The 16,623-nt window shown below is 47.7% G+C and overlaps 24 non-coding genes across 24 annotated transcripts; all 24 read left to right on the top strand.

The window, feature by feature from the left end:
* The first annotated feature begins 388 nt into the window (after window positions 1-388).
* trnap-ugg (transfer RNA proline (anticodon UGG)) lies at window positions 389-460 on the top strand. The gene has a single exon. It is a non-coding gene; the product is annotated as a tRNA-Pro (tRNA).
* A 428-nt stretch (window positions 461-888) lies between these two features.
* trnap-cgg (transfer RNA proline (anticodon CGG)) lies at window positions 889-960 on the top strand. The gene has a single exon. It is a non-coding gene; the product is annotated as a tRNA-Pro (tRNA).
* Window positions 961-1,375: 415 nt separating this feature from the next.
* trnap-cgg (transfer RNA proline (anticodon CGG)) lies at window positions 1,376-1,447 on the top strand. Its single transcript has one exon. It is a non-coding gene; the product is annotated as a tRNA-Pro (tRNA).
* A 427-nt stretch (window positions 1,448-1,874) lies between these two features.
* Window positions 1,875-1,946, top strand: trnap-agg (transfer RNA proline (anticodon AGG)). Its single transcript has one exon. It is a non-coding gene; the product is annotated as a tRNA-Pro (tRNA).
* Window positions 1,947-2,365: 419 nt separating this feature from the next.
* trnap-cgg (transfer RNA proline (anticodon CGG)) lies at window positions 2,366-2,437 on the top strand. Its single transcript has one exon. It is a non-coding gene; the product is annotated as a tRNA-Pro (tRNA).
* A 446-nt stretch (window positions 2,438-2,883) lies between these two features.
* On the top strand, window positions 2,884-2,955 carry trnap-ugg (transfer RNA proline (anticodon UGG)). Its single transcript has one exon. It is a non-coding gene; the product is annotated as a tRNA-Pro (tRNA).
* A 1,069-nt stretch (window positions 2,956-4,024) lies between these two features.
* trnap-agg (transfer RNA proline (anticodon AGG)) lies at window positions 4,025-4,096 on the top strand. The gene has a single exon. It is a non-coding gene; the product is annotated as a tRNA-Pro (tRNA).
* Window positions 4,097-4,508: 412 nt separating this feature from the next.
* Window positions 4,509-4,580, top strand: trnap-agg (transfer RNA proline (anticodon AGG)). Its single transcript has one exon. It is a non-coding gene; the product is annotated as a tRNA-Pro (tRNA).
* Window positions 4,581-5,008: 428 nt separating this feature from the next.
* On the top strand, window positions 5,009-5,080 carry trnap-cgg (transfer RNA proline (anticodon CGG)). The gene has a single exon. It is a non-coding gene; the product is annotated as a tRNA-Pro (tRNA).
* A 446-nt stretch (window positions 5,081-5,526) lies between these two features.
* On the top strand, window positions 5,527-5,598 carry trnap-ugg (transfer RNA proline (anticodon UGG)). The gene has a single exon. It is a non-coding gene; the product is annotated as a tRNA-Pro (tRNA).
* Window positions 5,599-6,986: 1,388 nt separating this feature from the next.
* trnap-ugg (transfer RNA proline (anticodon UGG)) lies at window positions 6,987-7,058 on the top strand. Its single transcript has one exon. It is a non-coding gene; the product is annotated as a tRNA-Pro (tRNA).
* A 412-nt stretch (window positions 7,059-7,470) lies between these two features.
* Window positions 7,471-7,542, top strand: trnap-agg (transfer RNA proline (anticodon AGG)). Its single transcript has one exon. It is a non-coding gene; the product is annotated as a tRNA-Pro (tRNA).
* A 420-nt stretch (window positions 7,543-7,962) lies between these two features.
* On the top strand, window positions 7,963-8,034 carry trnap-cgg (transfer RNA proline (anticodon CGG)). Its single transcript has one exon. It is a non-coding gene; the product is annotated as a tRNA-Pro (tRNA).
* Window positions 8,035-8,299: 265 nt separating this feature from the next.
* Window positions 8,300-8,371, top strand: trnap-ugg (transfer RNA proline (anticodon UGG)). Its single transcript has one exon. It is a non-coding gene; the product is annotated as a tRNA-Pro (tRNA).
* Window positions 8,372-9,759: 1,388 nt separating this feature from the next.
* Window positions 9,760-9,831, top strand: trnap-ugg (transfer RNA proline (anticodon UGG)). The gene has a single exon. It is a non-coding gene; the product is annotated as a tRNA-Pro (tRNA).
* Window positions 9,832-10,257: 426 nt separating this feature from the next.
* On the top strand, window positions 10,258-10,329 carry trnap-agg (transfer RNA proline (anticodon AGG)). Its single transcript has one exon. It is a non-coding gene; the product is annotated as a tRNA-Pro (tRNA).
* A 412-nt stretch (window positions 10,330-10,741) lies between these two features.
* trnap-ugg (transfer RNA proline (anticodon UGG)) lies at window positions 10,742-10,813 on the top strand. Its single transcript has one exon. It is a non-coding gene; the product is annotated as a tRNA-Pro (tRNA).
* A 426-nt stretch (window positions 10,814-11,239) lies between these two features.
* On the top strand, window positions 11,240-11,311 carry trnap-agg (transfer RNA proline (anticodon AGG)). Its single transcript has one exon. It is a non-coding gene; the product is annotated as a tRNA-Pro (tRNA).
* A 902-nt stretch (window positions 11,312-12,213) lies between these two features.
* On the top strand, window positions 12,214-12,285 carry trnap-cgg (transfer RNA proline (anticodon CGG)). The gene has a single exon. It is a non-coding gene; the product is annotated as a tRNA-Pro (tRNA).
* A 446-nt stretch (window positions 12,286-12,731) lies between these two features.
* On the top strand, window positions 12,732-12,803 carry trnap-ugg (transfer RNA proline (anticodon UGG)). The gene has a single exon. It is a non-coding gene; the product is annotated as a tRNA-Pro (tRNA).
* A 1,388-nt stretch (window positions 12,804-14,191) lies between these two features.
* On the top strand, window positions 14,192-14,263 carry trnap-ugg (transfer RNA proline (anticodon UGG)). The gene has a single exon. It is a non-coding gene; the product is annotated as a tRNA-Pro (tRNA).
* A 426-nt stretch (window positions 14,264-14,689) lies between these two features.
* Window positions 14,690-14,761, top strand: trnap-agg (transfer RNA proline (anticodon AGG)). Its single transcript has one exon. It is a non-coding gene; the product is annotated as a tRNA-Pro (tRNA).
* A 910-nt stretch (window positions 14,762-15,671) lies between these two features.
* trnap-agg (transfer RNA proline (anticodon AGG)) lies at window positions 15,672-15,743 on the top strand. Its single transcript has one exon. It is a non-coding gene; the product is annotated as a tRNA-Pro (tRNA).
* A 412-nt stretch (window positions 15,744-16,155) lies between these two features.
* trnap-agg (transfer RNA proline (anticodon AGG)) lies at window positions 16,156-16,227 on the top strand. The gene has a single exon. It is a non-coding gene; the product is annotated as a tRNA-Pro (tRNA).
* Window positions 16,228-16,623: the final 396 nt, after the last annotated feature.

Here is a 16,623-nt window from a genome sequence, read left to right on the forward strand (position 1 = left end):
AACCCATTTTAATACTGGTCATGCATTGTCAAAGGGGTGTGAACAGTGTGAGTGTGTGAACAGGTTTCAATGGTGTAATGGTCAACACTGTCTACTCTGAATCCAGTGATCCAAGTTTGAGTCTTGGTGGAACCTTTTGTGCAGTGTGCGCTATTGACCAACAAAGACACTGCACTTGGACAAAGTAAAAACAAGGGGCTGGATGAACCCTATATTAATGCTGCCACATTTTTTTCTGATTTCCAGACAATTATCACAAAGCTGAATCCAACAGTGAAGGCACAGAAAGAGTCAAGGAAAAACCCACACGTTGAAGATTACTTTTACGTCAGTCACAGACCTGAACAGCATTCGCAGCAGGGGAAATCCCATATGGCATTCTTTTAGTGGCTCGTTGGTCTAGGGGTATGATTCTCGCTTTGGGTGCGAGAGGTCCCGGGTTCAAATCCCGGACGAGCCCAGAACGCAGTAATTGGGCTGACTCTCGTGGGTTATCTGAGTAATCTTGCAATGTTTGAACTGTTGAGAAGCTTAGACGTCCTAAGAAGGAGTTGAGAGTGCAACAGCTGAACCTACATTTTGAAGGTGGGAGGTATACTGGGCACGTCCTCTTGGGAGGAGACTTCAGTAGACACCAGGAGAAACCAGGAGCATGCTGAAATTGCTACACATCTGCTTTGTTCTCGAAGTGCCTCGTGATCCCCTGCGAAGAACAGGAGTAGGAGAGCATTTAGGCATTTTTGCTGAGCATGCAACCGCTGCAACCTGACCTGGAAAGTAAAGGCAAATAGACAGACAGATTGATGGATGGATCAACCAGTAGTTGCTGGGCAAAAGGTACACTGTCTACATATCACCCAGCTGCAATTGCATAGCAACTCTTTCCATGGCTCGTTGGTCTAGGGGAATGATTCTCGCTTCGGGTGCGAGAGGTCCCGGGTTCAAATCCCGGACGAGCCCTGAGGTCTGGAAGGTGAATACCTCTTGTGGGTTATCTGGCTAATCTGGCGAAGGTTGGAACTGTTGAGAAGCTAATACATCCTAAGAAGGGGCTCAGAGTGGAACTGCTGTATCTATGTTTTGAAGGTGGGAGGTATGCTGGGAACGTCCTCTTGGGAGGAGACTTCAATAGACGCCAGGAGCATACTGAAAGTGCTACATATCCGCTTTGTTCTCAAAATGCCTCGTGATCCCCTATGAAGAACAGGTGGAGGAGAGCATTTAGGCATTTTTGCTGAGCATGCAACCGCTGCAACCTGACCTGGAAAGCGAAGACAAATAGACAGACAGATGGATGGATCAACCAGTGGTTGCTGGGCAAAAGGTACACTGTCTACATATCACCCAGCTGCAATTGCATAGCAACTCTTTCCATGGCTCGTTGGTCTAGGGGAATGATTCTCGCTTCGGGTGCGAGAGGTCCTGGGTTCAAATCCCGGACGAGCCCAGAGGGCTGAAAGGTGAATACGTCTTGTGGATTATCTGACTAATCTTGGAAGGTTGGAACTGTTGAAAAGGTAATACTTCCTACAAAGGGGTTCACAGTGGAACTGCTGCATTTATGTTTTGAAGGTGAGAGATATGCTGGGCACGATTTCTTGGGAAGAGACTTCAGTAGATGCCAGGAACATGCTGAAAGTGCTGCATATTCACTGTCTTATCGAAATGCCTCGTTATCCCCTAAGAAGAGCAGGAGCCAGGGGAGGAAAGCATCTGGGCATTTTTACTGAGCATGCAACCGCTGCAACCTGACCTGGACAGTAAAGGCAAATAGACGGATGGATAGATGGATGGATCCAACAATGGTTGCTGGGAAAAAAAGTTATACTGCGTAAATTTCATGCAGCTGCAATCACATGGTTAACGCTTTCTGTGGCTCGTTGGTCTAGGGGTATGATTCTCGCTTAGGGTGCGAGAGGTCCTGGGTTCAAATCCCGGACGAGCCCTGAGGTCTGGAAGGTGAATACCTCTTGTGGGTTATCTGGCTAATCTGGTGAAGGTTGGAACTGTTGAGAAGCTAATACATCCTAAGAAGGGGCTCAGAGTGGAACTGCTGTATCTATGTTTTGAAGGTGGGAGGTATGCTGGGAACGTCCTCTTGGGAGGAGACTTCAATAGACGCCAGGAGCATACTGAAAGTGCTACATATCCGCTTTGTTCTCAAAATGCCTCGTGATCCCCTATGAAGAACAGGTGGAGGAGAGCATTTAGGCATTTTTGCTGAGCATGCAACCGCTGCAACCTGACCTGGAAAGTAAAGGCAAATAGACAGACAGATTGATGGATGGATCAACCAGTGGTTGCTGGGCAAAAGGTACACTGTCTACATATCACCCAGCTGCAATTGCATAGCAACTCTTTCCATGGCTCGTTGGTCTAGGGGAATGATTCTCGCTTCGGGTGCGAGAGGTCCCGGGTTCAAATCCCGGACGAGCCCAGAGGGCTGAAAGGTGAATGTGTCTTGTGGATTATCTGACTAATCTTGGAAGGTTGGAACTGTTGAGAAGGTAATACTTCCTACAAAGGGGTTCACAGTGGAACTGCTGCATTTATGTTTTGAAGGTGAGAGATATGCTGGGCACGATTTCTTGGGAAGAGACTTCAGTAGATGCCAGGAACATGCTGAAAGTGCTGCATATTCACTGTCTTATCGAAATGCCTCGTTATCCCCTAAGAAGAGCAGGAGCCAGGGGAGGAAAGCATCTGGGCATTTTTACTGAGCATGCAACCGCTGCAACCTGACCTGGACAGTAAAGGCAAATAGACGGACGGATAGATGGATGGATCCAACAATGGTTGCTGGGAAAAAAGGTACACTGTGTAAATTTCATCCAGCTGCAATCGCATGTTTAAGGCTTTCTGTGCATGTTTAAGTCCTTCTGTGGCTCGTTGGTCTAGGGGTATGATTCTCGCTTTGGGTGCGAGAGGTCCCGGGTTCAAATCCCGGACGAGCCCTAAGGTCTGGAAGGTGAATACCTCTTGTGGGTTATCTAACTAATCTTAGAAGCTTGGAACTGTTGAGAATCTAAACCTTGCAAGAAGGGGTTCAGAGTGGAACTGCTGCATCTATGTTTAGAAGGTGTCAGTTGGGAGGTACGCTAGGCATGTCCTCTTGTGAGGAGACTTCAATAGGCGCCAGGAGCATAGTGAAAGTGCTGCATATCCACTTTGTTCTCAAAATGCCTTGTGATCCCCTAAGAAGAACAGGAGGAGAGCATCTAGGCATCTTTGCTGATCAACTGCAACCTGACCCGGAAAGTGAAAGTTGGTCTAGGGGTATGGTTCTCGGATGTGCCTAGAGAACAGGCAGGTGGCTGCCTCTTGTGGGTTATCTGACTAATCTGCTAAGACATCCTAAGAAGGAGGTGAGAGGTACTGCTGCATACTTGGCAGCTTGTCACATCCAGTGGGGAGGAGATTTCCATGGGTAACAGGAGCATAGTGAAATAGCTGCGTATCCGCTCTGTTCTTGACATGCCTTGAGATCCACTAAGAGGAGCAGGGGAAGAGAGCATTTTGGTGTTTTTGCTGAGCATGCATCCGCTGCAACCTGACCTGGAAAGTGAAGAGGTCCCGGGTTCAAATCCCGGACGAGCCCAGAACGCGGTAATTGGGCTGACTCTCGTGGGTTATCTGAGTAATCTTGCAATGTTTGAACTGTTGAGAAGCTTAGACGTCCTAAGAAGGAGTTGAGAGTGCAACAGCTGAACCTACATTTTGAAGGTGGGAGGTATACTGGGCACGTCCTCTTGGGAGGAGACTTCAGTAGACACCAGGAGAAACCAGGAGCATGCTGAAAGTGCTACACATCTGCTTTGTTCTCGAAGTGCCTCGTGATCCCCTGCGAAGAACAGGAGTAGGAGAGAATCTCAGCATTTTTGCTGAGCATGCAACTGCTGCAACCTGACCTGGAAAGCGAAGACAAATAGACAGACAGATGGATGGATCAACCAGTGGTTGCTGGGAAAAAAAGGTACACGCCCTAAATTTCATCCAGCTGCAATCGCGTGGTCACGCTTTCCGTGGCTCGTTGGTCTAGGAGTATGATTCTCGCTTAGGGTGCGAGAGGTCTCGGGTTCAAATCCCGGACGAGCCCAGAGGGCAGCAATGTGGCCACCTCCTGTGGGTAATCTGACTAAACTTGCAAGCTTGTAACTGTTGAGAAGCTAAGACATCCTAAGGAAGAGTTGAACTGCACCTTTATTTTGAAGGTGTCAGTTGGGAGGTATGCTTGGCACGTCCTCTTGTGGGGGGACTTCAGTAGACGACAGGAGCATACTGAAAGTGCTGAATATCCACTTTGTTTCCAAAATGCCTCGTGATCCCCTAAGAGGAGCAGGAGAGGAAAGCATCTAGGCATTTTTGCTGAGTATGCAAACGATGCAACCTGACCTGGACAGTAAAGGCAAATAGACGGATAGATGGATGGATCCAACAATGGTTGCTGGGAAAAAAGGTATACTGCGTAAATTTCATGCAGCTGCAATCACATGGCTAATGCTTTCTGTGGCTCGTTGGTCTAGGGGTATGATTCTCGCTTAGGGTGCGAGAGGTCCCGGGTTCAAATCCCGGACGAGCCCTGAGGTCTGGAAGGTGAATACCTCTTGTGGGTTATGTGGGTTATCTGGCTAATCTGGCGAAGGTTGGAACTGTTGAGAAGCTAATACATCCTAAGAAGGGGCTCAGAGTGGAACTGCTGTATCTATGTTTTGAAGGTGGGAGGTATGCTGGGAACGTCCTCTTGGGAGGAGACTTCAATAGATGCCAGGAGCATACTGAAAGTGCTACATATCCGCTTTGTTCTCAAAATGCCTCGTGATCCCCTATGAAGAACAGGTGGAGGAGAGCATTTAGGCATTTTTGCTGAGCATGCAACCGCTGCAACCTGACCTGGAAAGTAAAGGCAAATAGACAGACAGATTGATGGATGGATCAACCAGTGGTTGCTGGGCAAAAGGTACACTGTCTACATATCACCCAGCTGCAATTGCATAGCAACTCTTTCCATGGCTCGTTGGTCTAGGGGAATGATTCTCGCTTCGGGTGCGAGAGGTCCCGGGTTCAAATCCCGGACGAGCCCAGAGGGCTGAAAGGTGAATACGTCTTGTGGATTATCTGACTAATCTTGGAAGGTTGGAACTGTTGAGAAGGTAATACTTCCTACAAAGGGGTTCACAGTGGAACTGCTGCATTTATGTTTTGAAGGTGAGAGATATGCTGGGCACGATTTCTTGGGAAGAGACTTCAGTAGATGCCAGGAACATGCTTAAAGTGCTGCATATTCACTGTCTTATCGAAATGCCTCGTTATCCCCTAAGAAGAGCAGGAGCCAGGGGAGGAAAGCATCTGGGCATTTTTACTGAGCATGCAACCGCTGCAACCTGACCTGGACAGTAAAGGCAAATAGACGGATGGATAGATGGATGGATCCAACAATGGTTGCTGGGAAAAAAGGTACACTGTGTAAATTTCATCCAGCTGCAATCGCATGTTTAAGGCTTTCTGTGCATGTTTAAGGCTTTCTGTGGCTCGTTGGTCTAGGGGTATGATTCTCGCTTTGGGTGCGAGAGGTCCCGGGTTCAAATCCCGGACGAGCCCTAAGGTCTGGAAGGTGAATACCTCTTGTGGGTTATCTAACTAATCTTAGAAGCTTGGAACTGTTGAGAATCTAAACCTTGCAAGAAGGGGTTCAGAGTGGAACTGCTGCATCTATGTTTAGAAGGTGTCAGTTGGGAGGTACGCTAGGCATGTCCTCTTGTGAGGAGACTTCAATAGGCGCCAGGAGCATAGTGAAAGTGCTGCATATCCACTTTGTTCTCAAAATGCCTTGTGATCCCCTAAGAAGAACAGGAGGAGAGCATCTAGGCATCTTTGCTGATCATTCAACTGCTGCAACCTGACCCGGAAAGTGAAAGTTGGTCTAGGGGTATGGTTCTCGGATGTGCCTAGAGAACAGGCAGGTGGCTGCCTCTTGTGGGTTATCTGACTAATCTGCTAAGACATCCTAAGAAGGAGGTGAGAGGTACTGCTGCATACTTGGCAGCTTGTCACATCCAGTGGGGAGGAGATTTCCATGGGTAACAGGAGCATAGTGAAATAGCTGCGTATCCGCTCTGTTCTTGACATGCCTTGAGATCCACTAAGAGGAGCAGGGGAAGAGAGCATTTTGGTGTTTTTGCTGAGCATGCATCCGCTGCAACCTGACCTGGAAAGTGAAGATAAAAGGACAGAGAGATGGTTGTATCAAACAGTGGTTGATGAGAAATAGTACACTTGTATATTTCACCCAGCTGCACTCGCTCAGCTGAAGGTTTCCTTGGCTGGTTGGTCTAGCGGTATGATTCTCACTTTAGGTGTAAGAGGACCCAGTTTCAAATCCTAGATGAGCCCACATCAAATCAAAGTTGCTGTATAGTTTGAAGTATTCGTGTGTGTCCACTGACAAACATTGGCACAGTGTCGTGGGTGCAGCATCTTTGTGCTATAAAACCAGGGATTTAACTGCTAAGCTGATGTTATTTGATGTATTCAAAATCAGCCAAATTTAGGTTTACATACTTGGCAACCCCTGTGGGATGGGGCACTCACTATTTAACCCATTTTAATACTGGTCATGCATTGTCAAAGGGGTGTGAACAGTGTGAGTGTGTGAACAGGTTTCAATGGTGTAATGGTCAACACTGTCTACTCTGAATCCAGTGATCCAAGTTTGAGTCTTGGTGGAACCTTTTGTGCAGTGTGCGCTATTGACCAACAAAGATAAATCACTGCACTTGGACAAAGTAAAAACAAGGGGCTGGATGAACCCTATATTAATGCTGCCACATTTTTTTCTGATTTCCAGACAATTATCACAAAGCTGAATCCAACAGTGAAGGCACAGAAAGAGTCAAGGAAAAACCCACACGTTGAAGATTACTTTTACGTCAGTCACAGACCTGAACAGCATTCGCAGCAGGGGAAATCCCATATGGCATTCTTTTAGTGGCTCGTTGGTCTAGGGGTATGATTCTCGCTTTGGGTGCGAGAGGTCCCGGGTTCAAATCCCAGACGAGCCCAGAGAGCAGCAATGTGGCCACCTCCTGTGGGTAATCTGACTAAACTTGCAAGCTTGTAACTGTTGAGAAGCTAAGACATCCTAAGGAAGAGTTGAACTGCACCTTTATTTTGAAGGTGTCAGTTGGGAGGTATGCTTGGCACGTCCTCTTGTGGGGGGACTTCAGTAGACGACAGGAGCATACTGAAAGTGCTGAATATCCACTTTGTTTCCAAAATGCCTCGTGATCCCCTAAGAGGAGCAGGAGAGGAAAGCATCTAGGCATTTTTGCTGAGTATGCAACCGATGCAACCTGACCTGGACAGTAAAGGCAAATAGACGGATAGATGGATGGATCCAACAATGGTTGCTGGGAAAAAAGGTATACTGCGTAAATTTCATGCAGCTGCAATCACATGGTTAATGCTTTCTGTGGCTCGTTGGTCTAGGGGTATGATTCTCGCTTAGGGTGCGAGAGGTCCCGGGTTCAAATCCCGGACGAGCCCTGAAGCCCTGGAAGGTGATTACCTCTTGTGGGTTATCTGGCTAATCTGGCGAAGGTTGGAACTGTTGAGAAGCTAATACATCCTAAGAAGGGGCTCAGAGTGGAACTGCTGTATCTATGTTTTGAAGGTGGGAGGTATGCTGGGAACGTCCTCTTGGGAGGAGACTTCAATAGACGCCAGGAGCATACTGAAAGTGCTACATATCCGCTTTGTTCTCAAAATGCCTCGTGATCCCCTATGAAGAACAGGTGGAGGAGAGCATTTAGGCATTTTTGCTGAGCATGCAACCGCTGCAACCTGACCTGGAAAGTAAAGGCAAATAGACAGACAGATTGATGGATGGATCAACCAGTGGTTGCTGGGCAAAAGGTACACTGTCTACATATCACCCAGCTGCAATTGCATAGCAACTCTTTCCATGGCTCGTTGGTCTAGGGGAATGATTCTCGCTTCGGGTGCGAGAGGTCCCGGGTTCAAATCCCGGACGTGCCCAGAGGGCTGAAAGGTGAATACGTCTTGTGGATTATCTGACTAATCTTGGAAGGTTGGAACTGTTGAGAAGGTAATACTTCCTACAAAGGGGTTCACAGTGGAACTGCTGCATTTATGTTTTGAAGGTGAGAGATATGCTGGGCACGATTTCTTGGGAAGAGACTTCAGTAGATGCCAGGAACATGCTGAAAGTGCTGCATATTCACTGTCTTATCGAAATGCCTCGCATGTTTAAGGCTTTCTGTGCATGTTTAAGGCTTTCTGTGGCTCGTTGGTCTAGGGGTATGATTCTCGCTCTGGGTGCGAGAGGTCCCGGGTTCAAATCCCGGACGAGCCCTAAGGTCTGGAAGGTGAATACCTCTTGTGGGTTATCTAACTAATCTTAGAAGCTTGGAACTGTTGAGAATCTAAACCTTGCAAGAAGGGGTTCAGAGTGGAACTGCTGCATCTATGTTTAGAAGGTGTCAGTTGGGAGGTACGCTAGGCATGTCCTCTTGTGAGGAGACTTCAATAGGCGCCAGGAGCATAGTGAAAGTGCTGCATATCCACTTTGTTCTCAAAATGCCTTGTGATCCCCTAAGAAGAACAGGAGGAGAGCATCTAGGCATCTTTGCTGATCATTCAACTGCTGCAACCTGACCCGGAAAGTGAAAGTTGGTCTAGGGGTATGGTTCTCGGATGTGCCTAGAGAACAGGCAGGTGGCTGCCTCTTGTGGGTTATCTGACTAATCTGCTAAGACATCCTAAGAAGGAGGTGAGAGGTACTGCTGCATACTTGGCAGCTTGTCACATCCAGTGGGGAGGAGATTTCCATGGGTAACAGGAGCATAGTGAAATAGCTGCGTATCCGCTCTGTTCTTGACATGCCTTGAGATCCACTAAGAGGAGCAGGGGAAGAGAGCATTTTGGTGTTTTTGCTGAGCATGCATCCGCTGCAACCTGACCTGGAAAGTGAAGATAAAAGGACAGAGAGATGGTTGTATCAAACAGTGGTTGATGAGAAATAGTACACTTGTATATTTCACCCAGCTGCACTCGCTCAGCTGAAGGTTTCCTTGGCTGGTTGGTCTAGCGGTATGATTCTCACTTTAGGTGTAAGAGGACCCAGTTTCAAATCCTAGATGAGCCCACATCAAATCAAAGTTGCTGTATAGTTTGAAGTATTCGTGTGTGTCCACTGACAAACATTGGCACAGTGTCGTGGGTGCAGCATCTTTGTGCTATAAAACCAGGGATTTAACTGCTAAGCTGATGTTATTTGATGTATTCAAAATCAGCCAAATTTAGGTTTACATACTTGGCAACCCCTGTGGGATGGGGCACTCACTATTTAACCCATTTTAATACTGGTCATGCATTGTCAAAGGGGTGTGAACAGTGTGAGTGTGTGAACAGGTTTCAATGGTGTAATGGTCAACACTGTCTACTCTGAATCCAGTGATCCAAGTTTGAGTCTTGGTGGAACCTTTTGTGCAGTGTGCGCTATTGACCAACAAAGATAAATCACTGCACTTGGACAAAGTAAAAACAAGGGGCTGGATGAACCCTATATTAATGCTGCCACATTTTTTTCTGATTTCCAGACAATTATCACAAAGCTGAATCCAACAGTGAAGGCACAGAAAGAGTCAAGGAAAAACCCACACGTTGAAGATTACTTTTACGTCAGTCACAGACCTGAACAGCATTCGCAGCAGGGGAAATCCCATATGGCATTCTTTTAGTGGCTCGTTGGTCTAGGGGTATGATTCTCGCTTTGGGTGCGAGAGGTCCCGGGTTCAAATCCCGGACGAGCCCAGAACGCAGTAATTGGGCTGACTCTCGTGGGTTATCTGAGTAATCTTGCAATGTTTGAACTGTTGAGAAGCTTAGACGTCCTAAGAAGGAGTTGAGAGTGCAACAGCTGAACCTACATTTTGAAGGTGGGAGGTATACTGGGCACGTCCTCTTGGGAGGAGACTTCAGTAGACACCAGGAGAAACCAGGAGCATGCTGAAAGTGCTACACATCTGCTTTGTTCTCGAAGTGCCTAGTGATCCCCTGTGAAGAACAGGAGTAGGAGAGAATCTCAGCATTCTTGCTGAGCATGCAACTGCTGCAACCTGACCTGGAAAGCGAAGACAAATGGACAGACAGATGGATGGATCAACCAGTGGTTGCTGGGAAAAAAAGGTACACGCCCTAAATTTCATCCAGCTGCAATCGCGTGGTCACGCTTTCCGTGGCTCGTTGGTCTAGGAGTATGATTCTCGCTTAGGGTGCGAGAGGTCCCGGGTTCAAATCCCGGACGAGCCCAGAGGGCAGCAATGTGGCCACCTCCTGTGGGTAATCTGACTAAACTTGCAAGCTTGTAACTGTTGAGAAGCTAAGACATCCTAAGGAAGAGTTGAACTGCACCTTTATTTTGAAGGTGTCAGTTGGGAGGTATGCTTGGCACGTCCTCTTGTGGGGGGACTTCAGTAGACGACAGGAGCATACTGAAAGTGCTGAATATCCACTTTGTTTCCAAAATGCCTCGTGATCCCCTAAGAGGAGCAGGAGAGGAAAGCATCTAGGCATTTTTGCTGAGTATGCAACCGATGCAACCTGACCTGGACAGTAAAGGCAAATAGACGGATAGATGGATGGATCCAACAATGGTTGCTGGGAAAAAAGGTATACTGCGTAAATTTCATGCAGCTGCAATCACATGGTTAATGCTTTCTGTGGCTCGTTGGTCTAGGGGTATGATTCTCGCTTTGGGTGCGAGAGGTCCCGGGTTCAAATCCCGGACGAGCCCAGAACGCAGTAATTGGGCTGACTCTCGTGGGTTATCTGAGTAATCTTGCAATGTTTGAACTGTTGAGAAGCTTAGACGTCCTAAGAAGGAGTTGAGAGTGCAACAGCTGAACCTACATTTTGAAGGTGGGAGGTATACTGGGCACGTCCTCTTGGGAGGAGACTTCAGTAGACACCAGGAGAAACCAGGAGCATGCTGAAAGTGCTACACATCTGCTTTGTTCTCGAAGTGCCTCGTGATCCCCTGCGAAGAACAGGAGTAGGAGAGAATCTCAGCATTTTTGCTGAGCATGCAACTGCTGCAACCTGACCTGGAAAGCGAAGACAAATAGACAGACAGATGGATGGATCAACCAGTGGTTGCTGGGAAAAAAAGGTACACGCCCTAAATTTCATCCAGCTGCAATCGCGTGGTCACGCTTTCCGTGGCTCGTTGGTCTAGGAGTATGATTCTCGCTTAGGGTGCGAGAGGTCCCGGGTTCAAATCCCGGACGAGCCCAGAGAGCAGCAATGTGGCCACCTCCTGTGGGTAATCTGACTAAACTTGCAAGCTTGTAACTGTTGAGAAGCTAAGACATCCTAAGGAAGAGTTGAACTGCACCTTTATTTTGAAGGTGTCAGTTGGGAGGTATGCTTGGCACGTCCTCTTGTGGGGGGACTTCAGTAGACGACAGGAGCATACTGAAAGTGCTGAATATCCACTTTGTTTCCAAAATGCCTCGTGATCCCCTAAGAGGAGCAGGAGAGGAAAGCATCTAGGCATTTTTGCTGAGTATGCAACCGATGCAACCTGACCTGGACAGTAAAGGCAAATAGACGGATAGATGGATGGATCCAACAATGGTTGCTGGGAAAAAAGGTATACTGCGTAAATTTCATGCAGCTGCAATCACATGGTTAATGCTTTCTGTGGCTCGTTGGTCTGGGGTATGATTCTCGCTTAGGGTGCGAGAGGTCCCGGGTTCAAATCCCGGACGAGCCCTGAGGTCTGGAAGGTGAATACCTCTTGTGGGTTATCTGGCTAATCTGGCGAAGGTTGGAACTGTTGAGAAGCTAATACATCCTAAGAAGGGGCTCAGAGTGGAACTGCTGTATCTATGTTTTGAAGGTGGGAGGTATGCTGGGAACGTCCTCTTGGGAGGAGACTTCAATAGACGCCAGGAGCATACTGAAAGTGCTACATATCCGCTTTGTTCTCAAAATGCCTCGTGATCCCCTATGAAGAACAGGTGGAGGAGAGCATTTAGGCATTTTTGCTGAGCATGCAACCGCTGCAACCTGACCTGGAAAGTAAAGGCAAATAGACAGACAGATTGATGGATGGATCAACCAGTGGTTGCTGGGCAAAAGGTACACTGTCTACATATCACCCAGCTGCAATTGCATAGCAACTCTTTCCATGGCTCGTTGGTCTAGGGGAATGATTCTCGCTTCGGGTGCGAGAGGTCCCGGGTTCAAATCCCGGACGTGCCCAGAGGGCTGAAAGGTGAATACGTCTTGTGGATTATCTGACTAATCTTGGAAGGTTGGAACTGTTGAGAAGGTAATACTTCCTACAAAGGGGTTCACAGTGGAACTGCTGCATTTATGTTTTGAAGGTGAGAGATATGCTGGGCACGATTTCTTGGGAAGAGACTTCAGTAGATGCCAGGAACATGCTGAAAGTGCTGCATATTCACTGTCTTATCGAAATGCCTCGTTATCCCCTAAGAAGAGCAGGAGCCAGGGGAGGAAAGCATCTGGGCATTTTTACTGAGCATGCAACCGCTGCAACCTGACCTGGACAGTAAAGGCAAATAGACGGATGGATAGATGGATGGATCCAACAATGGTTGCTGGGAAAAAAGGTACACTGTGTAAATTTCATCCAGCTGCAATCGCATGTTTAAGGCTTTCTGTGCATGTTTAAGGCTTTCTGTGGCTCGTTGGTCTAGGGGTATGATTCTCGCTTTGGGTGCGAGAGGTCCCGGGTTCAAATCCCGGACGAGCCCTAAGGTCTGGAAGGTGAATACCTCTTGTGGGTTATCTAACTAATCTTAGAAGCTTGGAACTGTTGAGAATCTAAACCTTGCAAGAAGGGGTTCAGAGTGGAACTGCTGCATCTATGTTTAGAAGGTGTCAGTTGGGAGGTACGCTAGGCATGTCCTCTTGTGAGGAGACTTCAATAGGCGCCAGGAGCATAGTGAAAGTGCTGCATATCCACTTTGTTCTCAAAATGCCTTGTGATCCCCTAAGAAGAACAGGAGGAGAGCATCTAGGCATCTTTGCTGATCATTCAACTGCTGCAACCTGACCCGGAAAGTGAAAGTTGGTCTAGGGGTATGGTTCTCGGATGTGCCTAGAGAACAGGCAGGTGGCTGCCTCTTGTGGGTTATCTGACTAATCTGCTAAGACATCCTAAGAAGGAGGTGAGAGGTACTGCTGCATACTTGGCAGCTTGTCACATCCAGTGGGGAGGAGATTTCCATGGGTAACAGGAGCATAGTGAAATAGCTGCGTATCCGCTCTGTTCTTGACATGCCTTGAGATCCACTAAGAGGAGCAGGGGAAGAGAGCATTTTGGTGTTTTTGCTGAGCATGCATCCGCTGCAACCTGACCTGGAAAGTGAAGATAAAAGGACAGAGAGATGGTTGTATCAAACAGTGGTTGATGAGAAATAGTACACTTGTATATTTCACCCAGCTGCACTTGCTCAGCTGAAGGTTTCCTTGGCTGGTTGGTCTAGCGGTATGATTCTCACTTTAGGTGTAAGAGGACCCAGTTTCAAATCCTAGATGAGCCCACATCAAATCAAAGTTGCTGTATAGTTTGAAGTATTCGTGTGTGTCCACTGACAAACATTGGCACAGTGTCGTGGGTGCAGCATCTTTGTGCTATAAAACCAGGGATTTAACTGCTAAGCTGATGTTATTTGATGTATTCAAAATCAGCCAAATTTAGGTTTACATACTTGGCAACCCCTGTGGGATGGGGCACTCACTATTTAACCCATTTTAATACTGGTCATGCATTGTCAAAGGGGTATGAACAGTGTGAGTGTGTGAACAGGTTTCAATGGTGTAATGGTCAACACTGTCTACTCTGAATCCAGTGATCCAAGTTTGAGTCTTGGTGGAACCTTTTGTGCAGTGTGCGCTATTGACCAACAAAGATAAATCACTGCACTTGGACAAAGTAAAAACAAGGGGCTGGATGGACCCTATATTAATGCTGCCACATTTTTTTCTGATTTCCAGACAATTATCACAAAGCTGAATCCAACAGTGAAGGCACAGAAAGAGTCAAGGAAAAACCCACACATTGAAGATTACTTTTACGTCAGTCACAGACCTGAACAGCATTCGCAGCAGGGGAAATCCCATATAGCATTCTTTTAGTGGCTCGTTGGTCTAGGGGTATGATTCTCGCTTTGGGTGCGAGAGGTCCCGGGTTCAAATCCCGGACGAGCCCAGAGCGCAGTAATTGGGCTGACTCTCGTGGGTTATCTGAGTAATCTTGCAATGTTTGAACTGTTGAGAAGCTTAGACGTCCTAAGAAGGAGTTGAGAGTGCAACAGCTGAACCTACATTTTGAAGGTGGGAGGTATACTGGGCACGTCCTCTTGGGAGGAGACTTCAGTAGACACCAGGAGAAACCAGGAGCATGCTGAAAGTGCTACACATCTGCTTTGTTCTCGAAGTGCCTCGTGATCCCCTGCGAAGAACAGGAGTAGGAGAGAATCTCAGCATTTTTGCTGAGCATGCAACTGCTGCAACCTGACCTGGAAAGCGAAGACAAATAGACAGACAGATGGATGGATCAACCAGTGGTTGCTGGGAAAAGAAGGTACACGCCCTAAATTTCATCCAGCTGCAATCGCGTGGTCACGCTTTCCGTGGCTCGTTGGTCTAGGAGTATGATTCTCGCTTAGGGTGCGAGAGGTCCCGGGTTCAAATCCCGGACGAGCCCAGAGGGCAGCAATGTGGCCACCTCCTGTGGGTAATCTGACTAAACTTGCAAGCTTGTAACTGTTGAGAAGCTAAGACATCCTAAGGAAGAGTTGAACTGCACCTTTATTTTGAAGGTGTCAGTTGGGAGGTATGCTTGGCACGTCCTCTTGTGGGGGGACTTCAGTAGACGACAGGAGCATACTGAAAGTGCTGAATATCCACTTTGTTTCCAAAATGCCTCGTGATCCCCTAAGAGGAGCAGGAGAGGAAAGCATCTAGGCATTTTTGCTGAGTATGCAACCGATGCAACCTGACCTGGACAGTAAAGGCAAATAGACGGATAGATGGATGGATCCAACAATGGTTGCTGGGAAAAAAGGTATACTGCGTAAATTTCATGCAGCTGCAATCACATGGTTAATGCTTTCTGCGGCTCGTTGGTCTAGGGGTATCATTCTCGCTTTGGGTGCGAGAGGTCCCGGGTTCAAATCCCAGACGAGCCCAGAACGCAGTAATTGGGCTGACTCTCGTGGGTTATCTGAGTAATCTTGCAATGTTTGAACTGTTGAGAAGCTTAGACGTCCTAAGAAGGAGTTGAGAGTGCAACAGCTGAACCTACATTTTGAAGGTGGGAGGTATACTGGGCACGTCCTCTTGGGAGGAGACTTCAGTAGACACCAGGAGAAACCAGGAGCATGCTGAAAGTGCTACACATCTGCTTTGTTCTCGAAGTGCCTCGTGATCCCCTGCGAAGAACAGGAGTAGGAGAGAATCTCAGCATTTTTGCTGAGCATGCAACTGCTGCAACCTGACCTGGAAAGCGAAGACAAATAGACAGACAGATGGATGGATCAACCAGTGGTTGCTGGGAAAAAAAGGTACACGCCCTAAATTTCATCCAGCTGCAATCGCGTGGTCACGCTTTCCGTGGCTCGTTGGTCTAGGAGTATGATTCTCGCTTAGGGTGCGAGAGGTCCCGGGTTCAAATCCCGGACGAGCCCAGAGGGCAGCAATGTGGCCACCTCCTGTGGGTAATCTGACTAAACTTGCAAGCTTGTAACTGTTGAGAAGCTAAGACATCCTAAGGAAGAGTTGAACTGCACCTTTATTTTGAAGGTGTCAGTTGGGAGGTATGCTTGGCACGTCCTCTTGTGGGGGGACTTCAGTAGACGACAGGAGCATACTGAAAGTGCTGAATATCCACTTTGTTTCCAAAATGCCTCGTGATCCCCTAAGAGGAGCAGGAGAGGAAAGCATCTAGGCATTTTTGCTGAGTATGCAACCGATGCAACCTGACCTGGACAGTAAAGGCAAATAGACGGATAGATGGATGGATCCAACAATGGTTGCTGGGAAAAAAGGTATACTGCGTAAATTTCATGCAGCTGCAATCACATGGTTAATGCTTTCTGTGGCTCGTTGGTCTAGGGGTATGATTCTCGCTTAGGGTGCGAGAGGTCCCGGGTTCAAATCCCGGACGAGCCCTGAGGTCTGGAAGGTGAATACCTCTTGTGGGTTATCTGGCTAATCTGGCGAAGGTTGGAACTGTTGAGAAGCTAATACATCCTAAGAAGGGGCTCAGAGTGGAACTGCTGTATCTATGTTTTGAAGGTGGGAGGTATGCTGGGAACGTCCTCTTGGGAGGAGACTTCAATAGACGCCAGGAGCATACTGAAAGTGCTACATATCCGCTTTGTTCTCAAAATGCCTCGTGATCCCCTATGAAGAACAGGTGGAGGAGAGCATTTAGGCATTTTTGCTGAGCATGCAACCGCTGCAACCTGACCTGGAAAGTAAAGGCAAATAGACAGACAGATTGATGGATGGATCAACCAGTGGTTGCTGGGCAAAAGGTACACTGTCTACATATCACCCAGCTGC

The sequence above is a fragment of the Thunnus thynnus genome, chromosome 15 (genome assembly GCF_963924715.1).
Source record: "Thunnus thynnus chromosome 15, fThuThy2.1, whole genome shotgun sequence".
In the NCBI taxonomy this organism is placed as follows: Eukaryota; Metazoa; Chordata; class Actinopteri; order Scombriformes; family Scombridae; genus Thunnus; species Thunnus thynnus.